This window comes from Cupressus sempervirens, chromosome 8 (genome assembly GCF_028749045.1).
Source record: "Cupressus sempervirens isolate cs-2001-9-10 chromosome 8, ASM2874904v1, whole genome shotgun sequence".
Lineage (NCBI taxonomy): Eukaryota > Viridiplantae > Streptophyta > Pinopsida > Cupressales > Cupressaceae > Cupressus > Cupressus sempervirens.
This window is the reverse complement of record NC_143125.1, coordinates 847,960,396-847,983,896: the sequence shown is the minus strand read 5'-3', so window position 1 is coordinate 847,983,896 and position 23,501 is coordinate 847,960,396. Positions and strand designations below refer to the sequence as shown.

The 23,501-nt window shown below is 36.8% G+C and overlaps 1 protein-coding gene across 2 annotated transcripts in view; it reads left to right on the top strand.

Annotated features, from left to right (window-relative positions):
- Positions 1-23,501, top strand: part of LOC149545073 (uncharacterized) — a 210,640-nt gene that overhangs the window by 164,355 nt on the left and 22,784 nt on the right. The gene's annotated exons all lie outside the window — the stretch shown is intronic.

Below are 23,501 nucleotides of genomic sequence, written 5' to 3'. Positions count from 1 at the left end.
TTAATTAAGATGAGGCCCAAGTTAATAATATGTGTATTTGTGGTTCCGATTGATTTAGTATATCTTAGACGCATTTTTATTTAATTGTTCCGTAGGTGTTGCAGTCGGCTATCTTTGTACACCCTCGAAAAGGTTTCCTCAACGGGTATTTAAGCACGACATGTAGGTAGTAGTTGGTATGTGATTTGGTTTATTATTTCTCTGTACTGTGAATTCTTGTTGGGATTTCTCTATTTGTTCACCATTTCGGAAGTGAAAGATCTGCCCTACTTGGCACTTCCGATTTCGATGGGATTCAACCCTCACCTTATTCCGTGGTGTTCTACTTTGCTTCGGGTCTGGCACATCTGGAGTCCCATCATTATTTGCAATTATATATATATTCTGAGTTCTGGAATTGTTGCCTCATTTATTGTTCTAAGTTAATTGGCAAATCTAATCAATCTTGTTTGGCATGCATGCTATTTCCTTCGCATTCGAACTCCCTGCTATACAAGTACGAACATAGTCGTCAGCCATCCACCCAGACTCCATCCTCCTACCATACAGACTTCACACCATCATCGTACGAGCATTCTCCCAACACCGTATGACTTGCCTTTGCATGCCGTACAACCTCCTTTTTACCATCCGTATAGCCACACCTAGATACCGTACGACCAACATCCTTGCCTTTGCATACCTTATGGCCTCCCTTGTGCCATCTGTGCGGCCAAGCCTAAATACTGTACGACCAACTCCATTGTACCGTATGACCAACACAATAGCATTGTGCAACCTATCGCAATTGCATCACACGACCAACTTAGATGCCGTACATATCCTACTTTTGTACCACCCCTCCAGCTACTTTACGGGGACGAAATTAAGTCACATAGGAACCATGCCTTCAACTGCTGAGGATTGGAACATTACAATGGTATCAGAGTTGGTGATTCTGCCAGCCTGTTGGGAGAATGGAGAGCTTATCCTTGGATTACACTATGGCTCATTTTCCATTAGATTGGAGGGCACATCTGTTAGTCGAATACTCTAAGAATACTTTTGCGTGCCAACTATTGAATGGTCAAGTATAGGATGATAGATACCAAGTGGTTGGCGAAATCATTTACCGTACAAACAGAATCTGCTTGGTAGCTAAGACCAAGATGAAAGAATTCTGGAAGAAGGTACTTGCACAAATATCATTGAACCAATGCTCGAAGATCAACTTGGTGGAAATCTAGGTTCTACCAGCGACCCTCCGAATAAGCAAGTTCTTTTGATACTTGTTCAGCCTCTTGGTGATGCGGATTCAATCGAGGATTATTTGTAGGAGCAATCTTTACAGTTGGCTGATTGTGAAGTCTATTTCCCAGTGGCAATCATGATGGATAACATAGATGAATTTCAAGTTTGGGATCTTGGTCATTCGGGATGAGACTATTTATATTAGAGTGGCATAGTGAAAGTTTGATAGCAATGTGGTGTTGCAGAGGATTGATGTCATTTCACTTGTCTCGCTTGTGCGTTTGATTTGGGACCCTGGAGCTGTTGGCGTTTCGTCTGATGACGGATTGCTTGAGGGCAAGCAATCTTTGGGCAGTGAGGATTTTATATGTCCCCAAAATTGAATGTAATAATTTTATTAAATTAATTAATTAATTGGTCCCAAGATTTAAATAATATAACAAAAGGACCTTTAATTAGTTATTTAAATTAATTAAGATGAGGCCCAAGTTAATAATGTGTATTTGTGGTTCCAATTGATTTAGTATATCTCGGACCCATTTTTATTTAATTGTTCCATAGGTGTTTCCGTTGGCTATCTTTATACACCCTTGGAAAGGTTTCCTCGACGGATATTTAAGCACGACATGTAGGTAGTAGTTGGTATGCGATTTGGTTTATTATTTCTCTGTACTACAAATTCCCATTGGGATTTGTTTGTTTTTTCGTTATTTCGGAAGTGAAAGATCTTCCCTACTTGGATCTTTTGATTTCAGTGAGATTTAACCCTCACCCTATTCCGTGGTGTTCTACTTTGCTTTGGGTCTGACACATTTGGAGCGCCATCATTATTTGCAATTATACATATATATTCTAAGTTCTGGAACTGTTGCCTCATTTATTGTTCTAAGTTAATTGGAAAATCTAATCAATCTTGTTTGGCATGCATATTGTTTCCTTCGCATTCGAACTGCCTGCTATACAAGTACAGACATAGCTATCAGCCATCCACCTAGACTCCATCCTCCCACTGTATGGGCTTTACACCATCACCGTATGGGCATTCTCCCAACACTGTACGACTTGCCTTTGCATACCGAATGGCCACACCTAGATACTGTACGACCAACTTTCCTGCCTTTGCTTACCGTATGGCCTCCCTTGTGCCATTCGTGTGGCCACGCTTAAATATCGTACGACTAGATCCATTGTACTGTATGACCAACACAATAGACTGTGTAGCCCATCGCAATTGCATCGCATGGCCAACTCAAACGTTGTACACTCCCTACTTTTGTACCACCCCTCCAACGAATTTACGGGGACAAAATTAAGTCATAGAGGAAGCACGCCTTCAATTGCTGAGGCTCAGAACATTACAAAATCATATCAACAAGCATCTATGGATTCAACTGTATAGTCTGGGGCATGCACAGTTACAACTGAAATACAATCAGGATCAATGTCTACCATAGCCACTGTTCTTGTTTTAGCTGATGATGGTTTCAGTTTGCCTGCATGGTTGGGAAATATTACTATGAAGAGGAGGAAAGTTGTGCTGCCTCTAGACAATTTGCCTGTGAAGAAGACCAAATCCATATCTTTGAAAGACAAGATTATTTTGAGAATTGTGGTTGGGTATGAGAAAACCAAATATGTGGAAGTTGCATAACCCTTAGTGGATAAACCAGGCAAGGAACTTAATTGTTTAGATTATAAGATCACCAGGATTGATCTTGGTAAACAAACATGGATGGGATGTTTTCAAGATGCTTAAGATGTGCTTCCTAATGTGTCTAGAAGCAACCTTGAGCTTTGGGAAAAGAAAAATCAGCTTAAGGAAGAAGTCACTCGCCTAAATGAGGTTATTTGATCGTAGTCATCACAACCTACAGCTACCGCTTCTCATACAACTAAGGAGAAAAAACTGATTAAAGTAGCCAAAACTTGGTTTTCTCAGAAGGAGTGTAGGCCATCAAAGATGTGGTTAGAGTTCTTGAATGCATTAGAGAAATTGAAGAAACTATACACGACTTGATTTTTTGTATGAATCAAGAAGTTAGCACTCTAAAAGGACTTTTGGTAGATTGGGAGGAGATAGCTAATACAGATTTGGATGGCATGTGAAGTCATTCCATCTTCAAAGATGTATTACAAATGCCAGTGTCTCATGGGAAAGAAGGAAGAGATACTAGAAAAAACTATTGACCAAATTGCAGACAACGTTGGAAGACTTTCGGACATTCGAAACAAATCTTATATGTAATTTGGAACAAATAGGATGCATTGTTCTCACTGAACATGATAATTTGGTCCAATAGAAGAAATGACTTTAGAGTACACAAACAAACTCAATATTGAACTTGATTCTGAGGAATTTGGCTCGCAAATGATGAATACATTTTCAGCATAAAATTAGTGGTAAAGCATCTACAAAATTCGATTGCAGAAAACTACAATATTGTAAGATCAACTTATAATGATACAGTCAGGATTGAGGCCATATCAAAATCAATGGAGATCTCAAATCTTTCGGTAGTGCGTGATTGCATCTCCAGATACAAGGCACTTCAGAATAATCCTTAGGATTATTACCTCTATTTCCGTCTTCTTGTTTCTTTTCATTCATGTAGTTAGAGAGGATATATTACATGAAACTGTGTAATTACATGTAATATGATTTGCATGTCTTTATGACATGTAATCCAATAACTTATCTCCTTAGAATGGGTCAAAGTTGGTTGAGTTGCTCACACTTTTTCTTCCTTTTTTTCTCAACTCCTTTGCCTATATAAAGGAGTGACCCCTCACTGTAAAAATCATCTTATATTGTATGCAAGAGAGCTCTGGAGAAATTGTGCAAGCATAACTTTGATTGTGTAGTATTATCTTGGAAGAGAAGTGAATACAAAGAAAACTATTGAAGTTGAACTTTGATTGAGTACAATTGTGACTTTTGCAAGTTGGAAGCTTTTACTATGATTTGCATTTGTTATCTTTGATTCATGTGTTTATTCGTTCTTGATAATTGAGTATAAAGAGTTAGGAAGCAATTGGAGCCGAAGCTTTGACTAGGAGCGGTTGTGGAGATATATAGACTAGGAGTTTTGACTGTAGTTTGCATCTCTTTCTTAATTCACCAAAAAGTTAGAATTCTTTACTTCTGGAAGTCTTTGTGCCCGAATAATAAAAGTTATTCTTATAGTATAGATTAAGGCCGGACTTAGAGTCAAATTGGTAGCCAGACTTAGAGCCAAATTGGTATGCTTTTAGCTAGCTTTTGAGTTAGTGCTGGTTTATCGGTATCACCATTTACAACTTTAGATAGAAGTGTAGTTTGAGGTTCATCTTGCCCTTTACTCACTCCACGAGTAAGTGGATAATTTTTGAGAGTTAAGAGAAAAGAATATTGGTAATACCCTTTCAAATCTCTAAACTTTTTGCTTACCTTGAGTTGATCCAAGGAACAGTAAGGAAGAGCCTTCCCTTTAAGGTAGGAGAGACTTTGTCTACCTATTTTGCGACTGGATTTTACCCAAAATTGTCGGTTGCAAAATATGCACCCAACGAGTTCTTTCTTGCACCTAAAATCTTTCGTCAATTCTCACACTTGCACTTTCAACAATCTTCTTTAAGTCTTAAGTTTTAGCATCTATAAGCCTTACTCTTAAGTAGAATAGCCAAGAAATATACCTTCATCACTTTCCTATTTCATCATCTCTTTCGATATAGCATTTTCTTCCAAAGATTTTAAAGTACTTCACTGTAGGTGTATGACCAAACCAAAGTTCATAAGATCTTACCTAATCCTTGCCTTATCAGACTTATGTTCAAGGTATTTCCTTGCCTTATCAGACTGTAGTTATTAGTACTTCTCTCCAATGTACATGTGCTATATTACCTTCAAGTAACATCACTCTAGTTGCATCACAAACGACTCCGTTTCCTTTTTCAGCTACTCGATTTTGTTGTGGTGTTCTAAATGATAACCCTTGTCTACAAGTTGTCCAACACTTAGCAAGTTATGTTTCAAGTCATCAACAAATAAGACATCATCTGTGTTAGTCTTACCATCAAGTGTTTTAGAACCTTTTCTTTTTATCAAGCAAGGTGTATTGTCACCAAATTTGATAGCACTTCCATCACACCTTTTCAGCTCAACAAACCTGTAATGTCATGTGATGTGAACATCCACTCTTTATAATCCAATCTGATTTCTTCTTCTCTACATGTGAAACTAATGTTTTTTCTTCCTTAGAAGAACTTTCGTCTTTAATTGCAACAAATCCTATCTCATCCTCATTATCGTCGTCCTCAAAGTTTATTTCTTTAATTTCAATTTCATCATCACTAACATAAAGACATTCCTTAGGAAATTTTGATTTGTAGGGTTTAGGATTAACCTTAGATCCTCTTGTAGGTTATATTGATGCAAAATGACCAAGTTTCTTGCATGAATAATAGACTATAGGTAACTTGCCTTTAAATATTCCCTTACCTTGTTTTTCTATTTTTGTGGTCAAAGCTTCAAGTTCATCCAACTTTCTCACTTCTTCTATTTTTTCCCAATCATTGGCATAATCTCCAAAGTTTCGACTACTAGTGCTCACACTTTTTGTTAGTACCCTTTTATCCTTACACACACTAGCCTTAAATACAATTTCAACTTAAGGTAAAGAATCTCCTAAATGAAAAGTTTAGAAGCTTGTAACTTACCAATTAGCATCTACTTGTTGAATCCCTTGAGAGAAATAGCTTTCTCAAGAGCATTGACTTTGGTTTTTGTTACTAGATTTCTACACATGCTGAAATTTAGTTTTGATTTCAAAGGGTTCATAGAATTTCATAAACATGTTTACATTTTTTTATACAATTCATGCATATTGAGATCATGTCCACTATGTGCAAAAAGAATGACAAATGTCTTTGTATTATTCATTTCGAATATACAATTGATATTTACAAAAGAACTGTAATAATCAAAGAATGCTAAAAATAAAATTCTCTCACACAAGTGACCGTGAGAGTACTCTTTTGCTGATATATATTCTACTCTACAAAAGTAAATGATAGAAAAGAAAAAAAAAGAGTAGAAGCCATGGGCACCAGTCATTGCCTGTAATGACTAGTCGTTTTCCATTCAGCCGCTTCCACCCATCTGCTACCTTGAGCCACGCTCCATCCACGGATCCAAAACCTGCATTCATTTTAAAATTTGTTAGATCCAATGGATCTAAGCAATGTAAGCATCTCATTCATCTCATTCATTTTCCTAACATGCCATTCATTTTCATAAAATAAAACATATATCAATAATTAAAGAAAACTATCACACTGATATGTTTTACTATTAACGTGTGCAGCGTTTTGTTTCTAATGGGTATGTGGATATAGTAGTAGGCTCCCATGAGGGTTATTGAGCCCGACTTACCCCTTAGAAATAGAACCTATGAAGTTGATCAAGACAAGTAAAACAGAAGATACAGCATTAAAGGGATTACTAACAATTTTGAAACCTTTTGTTTTAATATATGCAAGTGTGTTTCATTTGTTTCAGCAATATTGTCATGTCCCCATTTTGGAGGCAATTTGATTTAATTAATTTAATTAATTAAGTTGTGCAAAATAATGAATATTTTATGAGGATGACTAACTAATTATTTTAATTAAATAAATAAGTGATATTAAGTTAATTATTTATAAAGTTATCAAATAAATAAATATTAAAAGGTAACTTTATATTAATTAATTTAATAAAGTGACTTGAATTATAAAATATTTTATAAAGTCACTTAATAGATAAAATAAAATAATGTTCTAGAAGCTTCTGGAGAAAGTGGAGGAAAAAGAATAAATAGGCACCCTGGGCTTCATTCTAATCATCCAGATTTGTTGTTGTTGATGTTGACGTTTGTTGATGTGCATTGTGGAGCCTAGGGTTTCTGCAATAGTCACAACTGGCCATTGAGAACGAAAACTCTCAATTGGTACGCAATTTTGAGGGTGTGAAATATCACTTGAATTATTGCAGCTGGGAGGAAGATACCTCAGTCTTCTATTTGTGCTACATTGAGAAAAAATATTTGTGGCCATTGAGAACGAAAACTCTCAATTGGTATGCGATTTTGAGGATGTGAAATATCACTTGAATTATTGTAGCTGGGGGGAAGATAATTTAGTCTTCTATTTGTGCTACATTAAAAAAAAAATATTTGAGTACAAAAAAGCAGGCCGAAAAAGTAGGCCAAAAAAGCAGTTTGAAAAAGCAGGCGGAAAAAACAGTTCGAAAAAAGCAGGCCGAAAAAGAAGAACTGAAAAAGCAGGCCGAAAAAAGCAGACTCGAAAAAAGCAGGCGGAAAAAGCAGTCCGAAAAAAGAAGCTCCGAAAAAAAAGCAATCCGAAAAAAGCAAGTGGAAAAAGCAGATCGGGGAAAAAGCAAGCAGAAGGGGCAGCATTGAAGGAAAATATTATAGCCATCCACAATTAGGTTCTTCACTTCTCATTTGGCATATTTTCTGAGAAATGTCGGTTTTCAGCTGAGTATCAAATATAACTTCAGCACTTCACTATTTCATATTGTACTTGTCTTTGTTTGCCATTTGGCACTATTGGTATCAAAGGAAGGCTAGGATTTTGCAATTGAAAGAGCATTGTAATTTTTAGACCAACTATATTGCAAGCCTAGAGTTTGATGATCAGCTTATTAGTTTGCATTCCAATTGTTTGACAAAATATCAATTGGTTGTAAGTGCATTAATGCCATGCTAGGTTGCATCCAAAGTATTTGTCATAATCACTAGTTGTTGTAGCTGCATATTGCAAGTAGTTAAGTCTCATATTTGTATTGAATATTGTCAAAATTAGTTGCACATTCATGTTTGGTCATTGTTTAGACAAATCTGGAGTCTTTTGTAAGCATTCTCTTTGATGCAAATCGAAACAAGAGTTATTGCAGCAATTTGAAAAGTTATATCAGTCATATGACCCCTTGTATACAAAGTGTTTGACAAAATTCTTCGAGCCTTCAATCAACATTTTGAGATCAAAATTGAGTAGGATTATTTCAGTGGTATCAGAGCTTGCTTGCAAAGTGTTTAACGAAATGTCAAACCACTGAAGTATAAAGATTTTTGGTGTTGGAAGAAGTTATAACCTATTGGGGTTACTACAGTGGTATCAGAGTGGTTTTCTTGCCACCCTGTGGGGTAAGAACCGACTTACATGAGTGATCCGCACTCTACTTTATTTAGAATGGATAGGTACAGTACAAAGTCTCTGAGGACACAATCTTGGACAATTGATAGACACGGTATCCAGAGTCGGAATTGTAGAAAGGATGGCTATTCAGACATTCGAGATGAACTTAGGAAAATAAGGCATAACATGTCTGAACTGTTGGTTAAGCACCACCGTATAAATGATAGGCTGTCCGACCCAGCTAAGGTGGATAAGTTGATTGGATTTCTATTTGGCAAATCTTCTCGCAAAGCATTGACTGATACAATGAGAGATGTTGCTAGGAACCTTAATGAGGAGTTCGAGAAACAAGTTTGCAACCAGTCAGAGGTTTCAGTTCAGCCACAGGAAGAAGTGGTGAAGGATATTACGCTGATGGATAGTAACTATCAACTTGGTACAGTTGTATACAAGCTGCCAAAGGGTGATGTCTCAGGTACTCAGGATGGTTTGGTTCCAACAGGCAGTGACTATAGCATAATGGGTTCAGATGATGATTATGAGGATGTTGTTGTACATGATGGTGAGATACCTGGCAGAGATGAGCAGACATTGAGCATTCATGACTTTGCTGAGAGAGAGTACCAGGCACAGTTAGATGCTTCGTCATATGAGGTTGAAACTGGTAGTACTTCGTAGGTTTTGTCCAACCAGCTCAAAGTGAGCGAAGTCAGTATTGTGACTTCATTATCTCATCATGACAAGATGCGAGATATGATAGAGGAACACATCTGGATGATTCAGTTAGAGGGTAGACATAAAGGAGTTCAGGCCAAGTTTCCTTGTGTTGACTTACAGGTGATTAGGGAAGGAATGGGAACGATGAAGTTGAGTTATTTACATCTTCTATTAGATCGTGACCATCTTCTTAGCTTTGTCGGAGACTATTCAGATGTCTTGAGGAGGAAGGAGGAGGAAGTTGACAGGCTTTCTCGCAAGCTTGAGGACACTCGAGCTTCTTTGGTGAATACTCCATTGGCATCACAGGACTGGGAGAGACATGGGGATAAGCATGGCATGGAGTTGAGCTTAGTTTCATCTTGCACTCCTGATACTCAGTTTTCTGCGGCAGGCGGATCATATATGGTCGTTGATAATGTTGTGAGTTCATCTTGCATTCACATTCAGGATATAGGGAAAATGTTAGACAGGTATGTGGAGTTAGTTGGTATTAGTCATATTACTCAGGTGAGGAGTTTGCTTGAGTTACCAGTTGATTCTAGTTTACGGATATGGATTCGAGATTGTTATATTGGTGTTTGGGATTTAGTCGATTGGAGATCGTTATCACTTTTTGGTAGCAGTGATTGTTTGGGTGCTATCATGGATTTGATTAGCAGATTGCACGGTGTTGTCTTTTCTTGTGCCAGCAGCTTGTCCGATGTTGGTATTAGTTTTTATACACCGGTGTTGGGCTTTGTTCATATATCCAGTCGACCATTCTTGCTGGAATGTGTTGATTATCTTTCATATTTGGTATTGTGTACAGATGAGCCCCAGGATCATATTGGCATTGATGACATCCAGGAGGATGCAGTGGGCAGTTTTGAAGACTTAGTTTCCTTGGCAGTTTCTTTTGGTACAGAGGAGTTGGATAGCAGTGCTACAGTTTTTGATACTCAATATGCTGATATGAGCTTTGGAGTTGATTCGCAGGATATGGATGGTAATACTCTAGAGACTAGTAACTTTCAGGATACTCCTTTAGACAGTGCGTCAGAGGAGGTTTGTAGGAGACAGTCTAGCCAGGGCCATCATATGTCTAGTCAGTTAAGAGTTAGTGAGCGAGACATTACTATTGCTTGCCAACATTTCGATGCTGCTTGACAGTTGTTAGCAGTTTATGGATGGGGTTCTCCCACTAGTGATGAGCAGGGAGGCAGTTATTTTTCCTTGACAGAGATCCACTCTTTATGGGAGGCTATTCGGATTCTAAGATAGAATTATATGCAATTGGTAGCCGATAGAGATTATCTTATGGAGTGGGGGAGTACAGCATACGATGCATTATTGGCCAAGGAAGATGAGGTGAGTGAGCTTACTCAACAACTCGAGGTGACTTCCGAGATTCTTGAGAGTACACAATTGGCTTTCGAGGAGTCATAGTTTCATTTGGCTACGGTGATCATGGAGTTAGAGCGACTGCAGTCTTTACCAGATTCTGTACAGTCACAGGCTGTGGTGTCTTGTGATCCGAGGATGTCCATGGTCGAGATTGTTAGAGACAATGGAGATAGGGATGTATCCATCCTTGATAATAGCATTGGCATATCGGGTCCATTCCCACTAGAGTCAGGTTCAGTTGAGTTGGGTGCCATAGCAGATTGTTGTGGTATGCCTAACATGGTGGTGGCCTCTAGTATTGATGGCACGAACACTAGAGATGTTGTATCAAAGATCATGGGTGATGTTGGTGAGCCGGCAATTGGCATGGTTCTTGCTAGTGATACTACTCCCTTGGCGATGTCTTCGGAGATAGTAGTCAGTTCCAACTTGGTTAGTGATCGATTGCAGTTAGTTACATCTAGATTGCAATCTGAGCCACTGATTGAGATTGGCACATTCTATCGGCATTACACTGTGAGGTATGCTCATCGATTTACTTTTGATGACCATGTTGATGAGACGATGATACAGAGATGTACTTTGGTTCCTAGTGCTTGTCATCAGTTATGGGATGGTTTGATGCCTCGGGATGAGAGTTGTGATGGGCATGACATGGCGATAGGTTCTGCAATTGACAACTTAATAATACATGACTTAGAGCAGGAGTTTGGGAGTGATGCTTCAGCGGTTGCTGTTATTGACTCTACTCCTTTGGCTATGACATCTTTTGACTTAGCTGGTGATCAGTCACAGTGGGTTGTATCATCTGTTCATGGTGAGCTATTGACTGAGGTTGGTTCTTTTTATCAGCATTATACTATAGGGTATGTACATCAGTTAGCATTTGATCCTTGTGTTGAGGAGTTGATGGCAGGCAGATTTGGTTTGGGTTCCATTTCTTGCTGTTTATCTTGTGATGACTTTTCACCATCAGCAGTGCATGGGAGTTATGGCTATGAGACAGTGGTCGGTGATCTGCCGAGTTCTGTTGACTGCAGGAGTTGTACAGTGTGTGGATTCTCCATACTTGGTACAGTTTCATTTGAGAGCATTCACCATTGTTGCAGAGTTGGATTGTACATTCCATATAGGCCAGTGGGATGCATTGATGGAATTTACTATGTTGGCAGTTTGATTTGTCCACTTTACTTGGGTTCTGATGTTCTAGGAGTTTGTGTCTCGTGGGTTTCTGACTATGGCAGTTGTGATTTTGGAGTTTGGTTGAGCTGTAATTGTCAGTTTGATTATGGATTCCTTTTGGTTATATTGCAGAGGATATTACAGGAGCCTGTGTTAATTGACAGTAGTATAGTTCATGACTACATTTGGGATCCAGGCAGATTGATTGGTTTATTGTTCAGCCATTGCTTGGGGACAAGCAATTTCAGGAAGGGCGGACTGTCATGTCCCCATTTTGGAGGCAATTTGATTTAATTAATTTAATTAATTAAGTTGTCCAAAATAATGAATATTTTATGAGGATGACTAATTAATTATTTTAATTAAATAAATAAGTGATATTAAGTTAATTATTTATAAAGTTATCAAATAAATAAGTATTAAAAGGTAACCTTATATTTAATTAATTTAATAAAGTGACTTGAATTATAAAATATTTTATAAAGTCACTTAATAGATAAAATAAAATAATGTTCTAGAAGCTTCTAGAGAAAGTGGAGGAAAAAGAATAAATAGGCACCCTGGGCTTCATTCTAATCATCCAGATTTGTTGTTGATGTTGACGTTTGTTGATGTGCATTGTGGAGCCTAGGGTTTCTGCAATAGTCACAACTGGCCATTGAAAATGAAAACTCTCAATTGGTACGCAATTTTGAGGGTGTGAAATATCACTTGAATTATTGCAGCTGGGAGGAAGATACCTCAGTCTTCTATTTGTGCTACATTGAGAAAAAATATTTGTGGCCATTGAGAACGAAAACTCTCAATTGGTACGCGATTTTGAGGATGTGAAATATCACTTGAATTATTGCAATTGGGGGGAAGATAATTTAGTCTTCTATTTGTGCTACATTGAAAAAAAATATTTGAGTACAAAAAAAGCAGGCCGAAAAAGCAGGCTGAAAAAAGCAGGCCTAAAAAGCAGGCCGAAAAAGTAAAACCGAAAAAGCAGGTCGAAAAAAGCAGACCCGAAAAAAGCAGGCGGAAAAAGCAGTCCGAAAAAAGCAGCTCCGAAAAAAAAGCAATCCGAAAAAGCAGTTCGAAAAAGCAAAATGGAAAAGCAAATCCGAAAAAAGCAAGTGGAAAAAGCAGATCGGGAAAAAAGCAAGCAGAAGGGGCAGCATTGAAGGAAAATATTAGAGCCATCCACAATTAGGTTCTTCACTTCTCATTTGGCATATTTTCTGAGAAATGTCGGTTTTCAGCTGAGTATCAAATATAACTTCAGCACTTCACTATTTCATATTGTACTTGTCTTTGTTTGCCATTTGGCATTATTGGTATCGAAGGAAGGCTAGGATTTTGCAATTGAAAGAGCATTGTAATTTTTAGACCAACTATATTGCAAGCCTAGAGTTTGATGATCAGCTTATTAGTTTGCATTCCAATTGTTTGACAAAATATCAATTGGTTGTAAGTGCATCAATGCCATGCTAGGTTGCATCCAAATTATTTGTCATAATCACTAGTTGCTGTAGCTGCATATTGCAAGTAGTCAAGTCTCATATTTGTATTGAATATTGTCAAAATTAGTTGCACATTCATGTTTGGTCATTGTTTAGACAAATCTGGAGTCTTTTGTAAGCATTCTCTTTGATGCAAATCGAAACAAGAGTTATTGCAGCAATTTGAAAAGTTATATCAGTCATATGACCCCTTGTATACAAAGTGTTTGACAAAATTCTTCGAGCCTTCAATCAGCATTTTGAGATCAAAATTGAGCAGGATTATTTCAGTGGTATCAGAGCTTGCTTGCAAAGTGTTTAACGAAATGTCAAACCACTGAAGTATAAAGATTTTTGGTGTTGGAAGAAGTTATAACCTATTAGGGTTACTACAAATATGCAAAAAAGATACAACAATATGAAGATAGAGGGAACTGCAAGCTGTAGTTAAAAGGTGTCAAATGATAATGGAATATAAACTTAGGAAGGAGGAAATGGTATATCGTCAAAGTGCAGGATTCAAAAGCTACAAGATTAGCACTAAGAATATTTCCAATTTGATCATTATAATGTTGTGATAAGAGAACACCAAAGACAAAATTGCCCAAAACTTATAAGAAACTTGTAACTCTAAGTGGAACAAGACAGGAGCATTAATTTTCTACAAGGTAAAATAGACGCAACAACAACATGTGTATTGAGTAACATAGGTTCCACTATGCAAAGGTTGATTGAAGATTCATGGTTACCTTTTACAGTTGTTCACTATTTGAAATTAGTTTAAAAGTTTTAGGAAAATCATAAAAGCACTTTAATACCAAATCTGAAAAATACCATCAGTCATTCACTTATGATTGTTTCATTTTCTACAAGTTAAAACAGATGCAACAACAACATGTGTATTGAGTAATATAGGTTCCACTATGCAAAGGTTGATTGAAGATTCATGGTTACCTTTTACAGTTGTTCACTATTTGAAATCAATTCTAAAAGTTTTAGGAAAATCATAAAAGCACTTTAATACCAAATCTGAAAAATACCATCAGTCATTCACTTATGATTGTTTCAGTAAATATGAAAAGAGTGAAGAACAAAGTTTTCATCAGGAGAAATCATAAACTTTCTAAGTCATGGTAGCTGTCATGGAAATATCAGATACATTAGTACAAATTGCATTGGAGTATAGGTACATGCTTTCTGTAGTTAAATTGATCAAGGAAGTCCAAAGTGAAGTGCTTGGATGAATCAGAAAGCATCAATTTGCTTTTCTTGTCAAGGTTCACAATTGAAACAGGTTCAATGTGATTTGTGCAGTCGGTGGCATTGGGAAGGTTGAGATATTTGTGCCAGAGGGTATTGTGCGTGCTGGTACATGGACTGGTAGACAAGCAGGATTCCAAACCGTGGAGGTACATGACAGCAGAGTGAAGTACATTATTTAGAACATCTTAGGAGAAAAGGCAACAAAGCATCTAATCTCAACTTGCAAGAGAGTTTGCTATCTGTAGCTGTTGGTGTGGACAAATCTACTCTCAACTTATCATTGAAACTGGTTAGTTTGTCAGAATAAGAAAATTCTGGAAGCTAACAACAAGTGTAAAAATGATCCAAACCCCATATCTGTAAACAACAGGATAAGAAACTCATATCGGGTTTTCAAAAAATGGAGTATGAGAATCAGACGCGAGCAAGAAAAATCAAACTCACAGTATTTGCAGCTGTCATGAATATCTCATCGAGTATGGATTACATGTAATGTCCCCATTTTAGCAGTTGACCAAGTGTGTGTGCGTTAGCTTTGTTCTACATGGTCCCGAGGGCTAATGAAGGGTTTAATGGGATCCTAGAGTGTTTTGTCCTAGTCATTTCCAGTTTGGGCCAAAACGAAGTTGATTTACTCAGTTTCAGGCATACTATTTTTATTAAGTCGGCAGGACATAGTGCAGGTCAATTTTGGTGATTCGATTTGATACTCCTCGGTGAGAGCTTTCTGATGAGCTATCACTCGCATTATTCGGAGTCCGATTGCTAATGCATTTTAATGCTTGAAGTTTTATTAAAGTAACGTCTAATTTAATTGTAAAATATTAAAGTGTTACTTTAATATTTATTTTATGGGGATGTGTACCCAAGGGAGACATAAGGGGTATTTTAATATATGTTTTATATATTACACATCTTTTATCCCACATTGCCCATATGAGTTGAGCGGACCCTTGGAAATAGAATAAAAAGAAGCATTTGTGGCTTCATTAGGGAGGTTGAATATGAGAAGAAATTGGTGTGTGAGTTGCAGCTCCGTTCTTGGCATTTGAGGACGTTTATCCTCTCTTGTAACATTCTAGACGTCATTCCCTTGGGGTTTGGCCTTTGGAATTCTTTATTATCGGCTTCATTATCAGGCAGTTTAGTTGCATTTCCAGCTACAGGCAGATTTGGTATTTCGCTCATATCTTCTTCACTACTTCTCCGACGCTTAAGCCGCTTTTGAGGGAATGATATTATGAAGGTAGTGGACTGATTGAAGGACAAAGTACTGTAGCAGCACTATTCATGCGGCACTGTAGCAGCAAGTTCGAAAGCATGGGCTGGAGTATTATGTCAATAATGCTGAAGTAATTATTTCTTTCTTGTTTATGTTGTATGATACCAATTCCATGCACAAAACACAACAAACAAATAAACGTTTGATTTCTGGAGTTATAAGGGGTTTAAAACATTAAATGGAGAAATAAGAGGTTGAATGCAAACTGTTTGACATAATTCCTTTCAAGCAATTTGGTTTAGTTTTTTGGGACATTCAGGGGTGCCCATTACATTACAATAGATTAAGAAAAATATGAACCTCAGAATACCTTTGATGTTCAGATCTGTCAAAAAATCAAAGAGTAACCATAGGGAAAATGGTGACAACAACAGTGATATTCCACCACATAAACAACAACAAATCCAAAATATGGTGGCTTAAGTATAAAATGTGCCCAGAATCACAACTCATGTCAAAGCCTCCAAATGAAGAATAGCATGTAATGTCTAGCAATCACAATGTCCAACAAGCATAAAAATGTTTCCATACAATTTGGAGGAATTGCAAATTAACTACAGAAATTCAAATCCTTACAAACAATGCCAACAGCAAATGAAGGGAATGGAACCCCAGGATTCAAGCAACGAAAGAGAAGATATGGCAGCTATAAACAACAACAATACCTTCATTAATGGCAATGACAACAAGCTCAAAATTGCAGCCAAATGTTAAAATAATGCCCAGCTACACATTGGATGCAAGAAAGTCTTCTTTCCAGTCATGGCGGCTCAAACTCCAGACGCCTCCAATAACAAAGAAATCACGCATTCCCTTAAAGGACTTACAGAATGCAGAAAACGTGAAGGAATGAGAAGATACTAACAGAGCAATAAGTGATGGCTCTAAAACGAGCCCCACAAGCCAACATAAACATTCCATCATGGCAGCTGGTAAAATCTCTCCCAACAAACCCTAGCTCTTCTAGAGAATTCGAAAAGGCACAATGAAAATGCAAATGAAGGATGAGTTGAATGGTTTTTTCTTTAAGGTTGCTTGTTAATACTTGGAGTAAAATTTGTCACGTTCCCTTTTCCTGGCCAAGTGGTATTTTATTCATTTACCTTGCAATACTTCTTCCAATTGATAATATGTGTTTAGATGACCATAAGGAATTTGCAAACACTGATGTTTTGTTTTATTCATTTTTTGCATTTTTCCTATTGTAATTAATATTACTTATTTTGATAACTTATAAGTCAAATAAGTATTATTGAAATTTCAATGCAAAATTGATATTAATGTTTCCAGATTAGGGGTGATAAGATTGTGACTTATTCTTTGTGCTATATGGAGGTGATTTTGAGTAGGAAAAGGTCTTTTGGTTGGATAAATTACTAATAAGGAGGTGATTGAGTTGTATTTTTGCCAAGTATTAAGTTTGACTTGGGATTCAGGAATAATTTTAGGGGTTGGTTTGGGTTGAATTTGGACTTTGGCCAAGCATCTTGAGGGTCTTTATGATCTGTTAGAGAGTTTCATAGATAATTATGAATGAGTCATAGGTACCTTTATGACTTATTGCAGTTTATTAGGCAGTGAGTCATCTTTTTGATAAGATTTGACCCCTTTTTTTGGAGCATTGTTTCATGGATTTGATCCTAATAGTTTGTACTTAGTCTTTTAGACTATGGATTTGAAAAGGAGTTATGATTATGCGGAGGTGATTTTTGGTGACAATTTTGTGTCCTTAAAGCATTTTCTGCCTATTTTGTAATTCATTTTTTTTAGAGGATATTTGATACATGTATTGAGTTATTTAGTGATATTTTTTTGATCTAGCTTTAATCCTTTTTGTTACTGTGTGTGAGCAATATCTAATTGATAAATTGTTATGTGAATTTTAGGATTCCTTTTCATTTTGTCTCGGTAATCACCAGTGTAACATGGGGATGCTCCCCCCTCCCCAAACTAGGCTGTCTCAGAGACAGGGACGTCCCCGGGACGGGGGGATGGTGTCTCGGCGTTTTTAGCAGCGCCATTTAGAGCGCCACCACTGCTAGAGACGACGAGACGTCTCCGATTGTGGGGATGCGGGGGACGCAAAGGAGTCTCCTCCATTGCGGGGGGACGCTAGGACATCTCCTGCGGAAAGAAAAAGAGGCACTTTTAAAGATTAAAAAGTTTAAGGCATTTTTATAATGTTTTTGTTACTCAATTTTCACACATGTTCAAATGGAGGAAAACATACATGCTTATCACTTTCAAGTAATACTCAGAAATGCATTAAAGGAAAGCATTTTATTCATATTGAAATAATATACAATGTTTGTATGATGAAACAAATCATGATGGAAATAAGATGCTAAAAGTAAATTTCTCCCACACATTTGACTGTGAGAGTAGTCCCTATGTGCTGATATACATCCGTACTCTACTGAAATTAGTAACATAAAAGAGGAGTAAAAGGAGAAAAAGGTCATGGGCACTAGTCATTGCTTGTAATGACTGGTGGAGTGGCATCCATCCGCATCCATCTTTTTGTTGTTCTAGATCTCGCCCTTTCCATGCTTCCAATTCTTGCACTCACAAAAGAGAACAGGTTAGATCCAATGGATCTAAGCAATGCTGATAACTCACTTTATCTCACATTAATCATCCTACATGCTATTCATCTCAGCAAAATAAAAACATACATCAGCAGATAGAGAAGCCAATCATAGAAAGTAAAAGTATTAAAGGGACAAGTCATTTCGATTTGAAACCTTTTACTTATAATAACTGGAGAAGACAGGATAAGCGTAGCAAGTGGGATTGGTATGCATACCAGGATTAGGAAAATGAAACATCAAAGGGACGAACTTTAAAGTTTTGAAACCTTTTGTTTCACATACGCAAAAATAATGGATGCTACAGTGGAAGTACGACAGAATAATGTAGTGTGAGAAGACAGATTCAGCTATACTTATCAGGGAAAAAGTCAAATAAAACTTTTAGAGCAACAGACTGGTTCCATGTCAAAGCATCAGAATTGAATGAGTACGCTATATGTAGAATGAAGAAAATAATCAGATCTATATGTTGAATTTTCTCAAAGATTAGCAATACTGGACAATGTTGGAAGATTGAAATGCAAAATCTTGATTTCATCACGGAATGGCAATAACAACAAATGAAACATCAAAGGGACGAACTTTTAAGTTTTGAAACCTTTTGTTTCGCATGTTCAAAAAGCTACAAGTGGAGTTATTTATTACAGAAAATAACCATTTTCAGCCAGTGATAAAAATGCATCATAAAGGTAGTAGATGCAAGTCATAGCAATGACAGAAGCAAAATAATGCTCATTAGTATTAGTAACGAAAGTAAAATACAGCATTGTATGGAGCTTTGACAATAATTTCTGAATGTGTAAAGATAGGGCAGCAAGCTGAAGACAGCAGAGTTAACAACTACCCTTAAAATCACAATAGGCAAATGTGCTAAGAGTTCTCGAAGATGGAGATCTATAGACACTTGGGCTGATAGATTATGATAAAAGATTAACTCACTCTTTTACAACACATCCAAAGGCTGACCCTGTTACTGGAGAGATGTTTACATTTGGCTACCAATTCACTGCTCCATATGTTACATACCATGTTATCACTAAGGAAGGTTATATGCTTGATCCAGTTCCAATAATGATTCCAGAACCTGTCATGATGCATGATTTTGCAATAACTCAGAACTATGCAATTTTCATGGGTCTTCCTTTATATTTTCACCACAGGAATATGATGAATGGAAAGCTTATTCTTACATTTGATCAAACCAAGAAAGCCCAGTTTGGAGTGCTTCCCCGATATGCAAAAGGTGATCTTCAAATGCATTGGTTTGAGCTTTCTAACTACTACATTTTTCACAAATGCCAATGCATGGGAGGAAGGTGATGAAATTATTCTTTACGCATGTTGCCTATTGGATTTAGATCTTGAAATGGCTGCAGGGCCTTTGAAAGAAAATCTGAAAAAAAACTATAGAAATGAATTCTATGAAATGCGACTTAATCTAAAGATTGGAGATGCTTCACAAAAAGAGGCTTTCTGAATCTGTGGTAGATTTTCCATGTATCAATAAAAAATTACATCAGAAGGAAGCAACGTTTTGCATGGAACCATATTAGATCCATTGGCAAAGGTGAAAGGTGTTGCTAAGTTTGATCTCGAAGCTGAACCAGAAGTAGAAAAAAAATAAATATAAATATGGTGCCTAGTTTATGACAACTTTCAACAAAGAATCACAATCTCCAAGCGTTCAAGCAAACAAAATAAATTCATGGGCAAATTCAGCATCCACAGTTAACAAAAAATAGAGGAAGAAGCCCTAAATTTGAAGCTAAAAAACCGGCAGAACCCAGCAAGGAGAAACTCGCCACCAGTTGATATAACAACATAGTCCAAGAAAATACTACGGTATTTGTTTTATAACAGCAATCTATTTCAAAAACCAGTACTTACTGTAGTATGTAATCTCATGCCACAAAATGAGAGGAAGATGGAGTGCCAGGCCTCCAAAATAATATCAGCAATTGCAAATTGAAGAGATTAAAACATGGCGCCCATCATGTGACGTTTTCAACAAAACAAACCAAGAAAATCCAGGCGTCCAAAACCCCAGCCTGTTGTTAAGTAAAAGAAAGGAGAGAAATGGCGCTCACGACCAATAAAGCTCAATGGAAAAAAGAGCCGACGAAAAATAGCAGATTTTGGCTCCCAAACAACAAAGAGTAACCAGTCGGCATCCTTGGAAAATCACTATTTTTCATGCCAGGAATTGTGAATTCACTAGGCGGCTAGATATAACAGCAGAACCACAAGATAATGGCGTCTTTCAGCGACCAAATTGTAGGATCTGAGCCATTCATGGTGGCTAGAGTTTCAAAATGACCCTGCCGTGTTTCATCTTTGCTTCCTCATGCATAATATAAAATGACAAAATCAAACTCTCGACTTCCCTTTATCAATTCCTTAAGGGTCCGTTTGGTGAGCGGAATAGGAATACATATTCTGGAATACGTATTCTGGAATAGAACGTATTCATGTTCTCCGTTTGGTTCAGCCAATATTTGATGGGAATTCGCGGACCCGAAAATTTATGTTTTTTAAAATTAAAAAAAATGGAATAGGAATACGTATTCCAATACCACCTCTTTTGGTGGAATTGCAAAACCCCATTTTTGGGCCAAAAATGGAATACGTATTCCATTTTTACTTCGTATTCTAATCCCGTTTTGGTGCATCCAAACAAGGAATTCGAAATTTTTGGAATACGTATTCCTATTCCGCTCACCAAACGGGCCCTAATTGCTTTGTATGAAGTTTTCAAGTCCATGAAATAGGGATAATAAGGATGTTTTACTTTATATTATTAAAATAGTAACATAGATTTTATCTTTTAATATCTATGTTATTATTTTAATAATTTATTATTATTGCATTGCATTTCATGCAAATTGTAAATGTTATTATTTTTTAGTTGATAAATTATAAATCAACTACTAGATGATAATAATCTTAAATGCAATTTAATAATAAGTTAAAAGAAAAAAGGGGGAGAGTTTGATTTTAAAAAGGGAGTTTGCATTGTAATTTTGAGTTTAACTAGGTAGTGAGAAGGTGTTAACATTTTTTAATACCCAATTTCAAGGGGGAGTCTTAGTTGCTATTTTTTGAGGCCTAGTTCAGACTTAGGAGTTTGGAGTCCATTATGGAGTTATTTGTGGCAATTTTGGGGTCTTTTTTAGACTTTTTCTATGCATGGATGGTCAAGGCTCAGTTTGAGATACATGAGACATTTTTGGAGCTGTTAAGAGGTTCTTAATAAGGAGTTAACTCATTATTTTGATCCAGACTTCCTGATTTTATAGAAGGTGGTATTGTTTTTGGAGATTGTTATATACCCCTCTTGTTTTTCAAGAAAGGGTTCAGACTTTGGGAGAAGAAGGATGCTTATGTGATTTTGTCCTTGGTATCTTTTTCTTCATTATTCTGAGCTATTATGCAGATATATTGTTATTTGGGCCTTTGATTGGAATACAGTTTTCATTGGAATCAGCTTTGGAGTAAAGGACTTGGTTGTATGCTTTAAAGTGATTGATGTTATTCAATTGTGTTTTGTTGATAGACCTTTTGAATTATGTCTTGTCTTGCATGTTCCTTATCTAATATTTGTTTCATAGGTTTTGAGTTGTGTTTTCATTGTTGATATATGCGATTGTGATTAGTTTCCTTTCATATATTTTCAAATCCTAACCTTCTCTTAAACTATTGATATGAAATAGCAATTTTTCCAAGCTAAGGTTTTTGTGATTATCTGTCAAAACTTTCATTGTGTTTCAAGTATAATAGGATTTTGCGTTATCAATTCTCGTGTAACACCTTATTTTATACATTAGCTTTTCATGTTCAAGTTTTTCTTTTTACCCTTTTCCATGCAAGTTTTCACATCTCCATTAGCATAAGTAAGGTATCGAATATATCAGATAGGAACCGACCTAGAATCCGGAGGTTCAACCAGGCCATAGGTTACCCACAACTTCTGATTGATCCAATGTTTCTCCAAAATCGCTAAAGGTTTTAGGACTTAAAGCAAATTAGGGTGCAGATTTTGGAGATAATAGTTTTAATGTTTCTATTTTTTTGCTATTGGGTTGTGGGGCCCATTCCTTCCTCGTTTGTTCAAAAGCCTTCTATTCTTCATTTTTATTCTCATTTGCATTACTCATTGTTTGCAACAGCAAGAAGAAAAAGAGTGAAGAGTTGAGATAAGGGTTTGTGCAAGAGTGAAGAAAGTGTTTGCAAGTGAAAAAGGAGAGCCTAGGAGCAAGAAGAAGAAGAGGAGGAGGTTTACCAGCTTGTTGAAGGAGTTTTTCAAGCAAAAGGTAGGGTTTTTAACTTGTTTTTTGATTTTCAAATGCATGTTTATAAATTATTGCTCAATGTTTTTAGTTCTGACTGTGTGTTGTTTCGTTTTGTTATAGTTATGATTATCATTCATTCATTGAATCATTTATAAATATTAAATAATAGATTAAGATTCTTGATGTTTCATTTTGCAAATCCTTGTTATTTACTATTTAGTTTTAACTTTTAGAAAATTTAAAAAAGGGCACGGGCTGAAAGTTTGTAAACTCAAATTGGTAACTTTATTAATTTATTTTTCATTTTGTGAATTGCAGTGTCAAAATGAGCTCCCACGTTGATACTCATAGTGATGATGAGATGAAATGTCATTCAGATAGTGGCAGTGAATTAGAATATGAACTTGAGCTTGAGGTTGGGTCTGAGGATGATGATGACACTGTTGAGAGGGGTGAGCATGAGAGTGACATTGGGGCTGGGCCAAATCAGCAAGGGCCCCAAACTAGTTCCACTTCCATAGGTACTGATTTTGTACTATCTGGTACTCCATCTATTGATTGCCCCTCCCCATCTTTGGCAGAGTGGGCTAGGGGTAAGTTTGATCCAAAATCTCCTTTAAAACAATTTGCCACTAGAATAACAAGCAAATCAGGAATAGGTGGCACAAGAAAGTGGAGATGCAATATTTGTGGTGATGTATGGTATGGTAAGATCACTTGAGTGAATGTACACTTCTTCTTTTGGACAGGTAAAGGTGTCTTACCATGTAAGTTTTTGACTAAATCCAAAAACTTGAAGTTTAGAATTGAATTCAACAAGCTTTGGGGAGTTCTAGAGGACTTGGGGCCTTCTAGTGCCCACTACCTTGGCTGGTAGGTAGAAAATTTAGACTATAAAGGA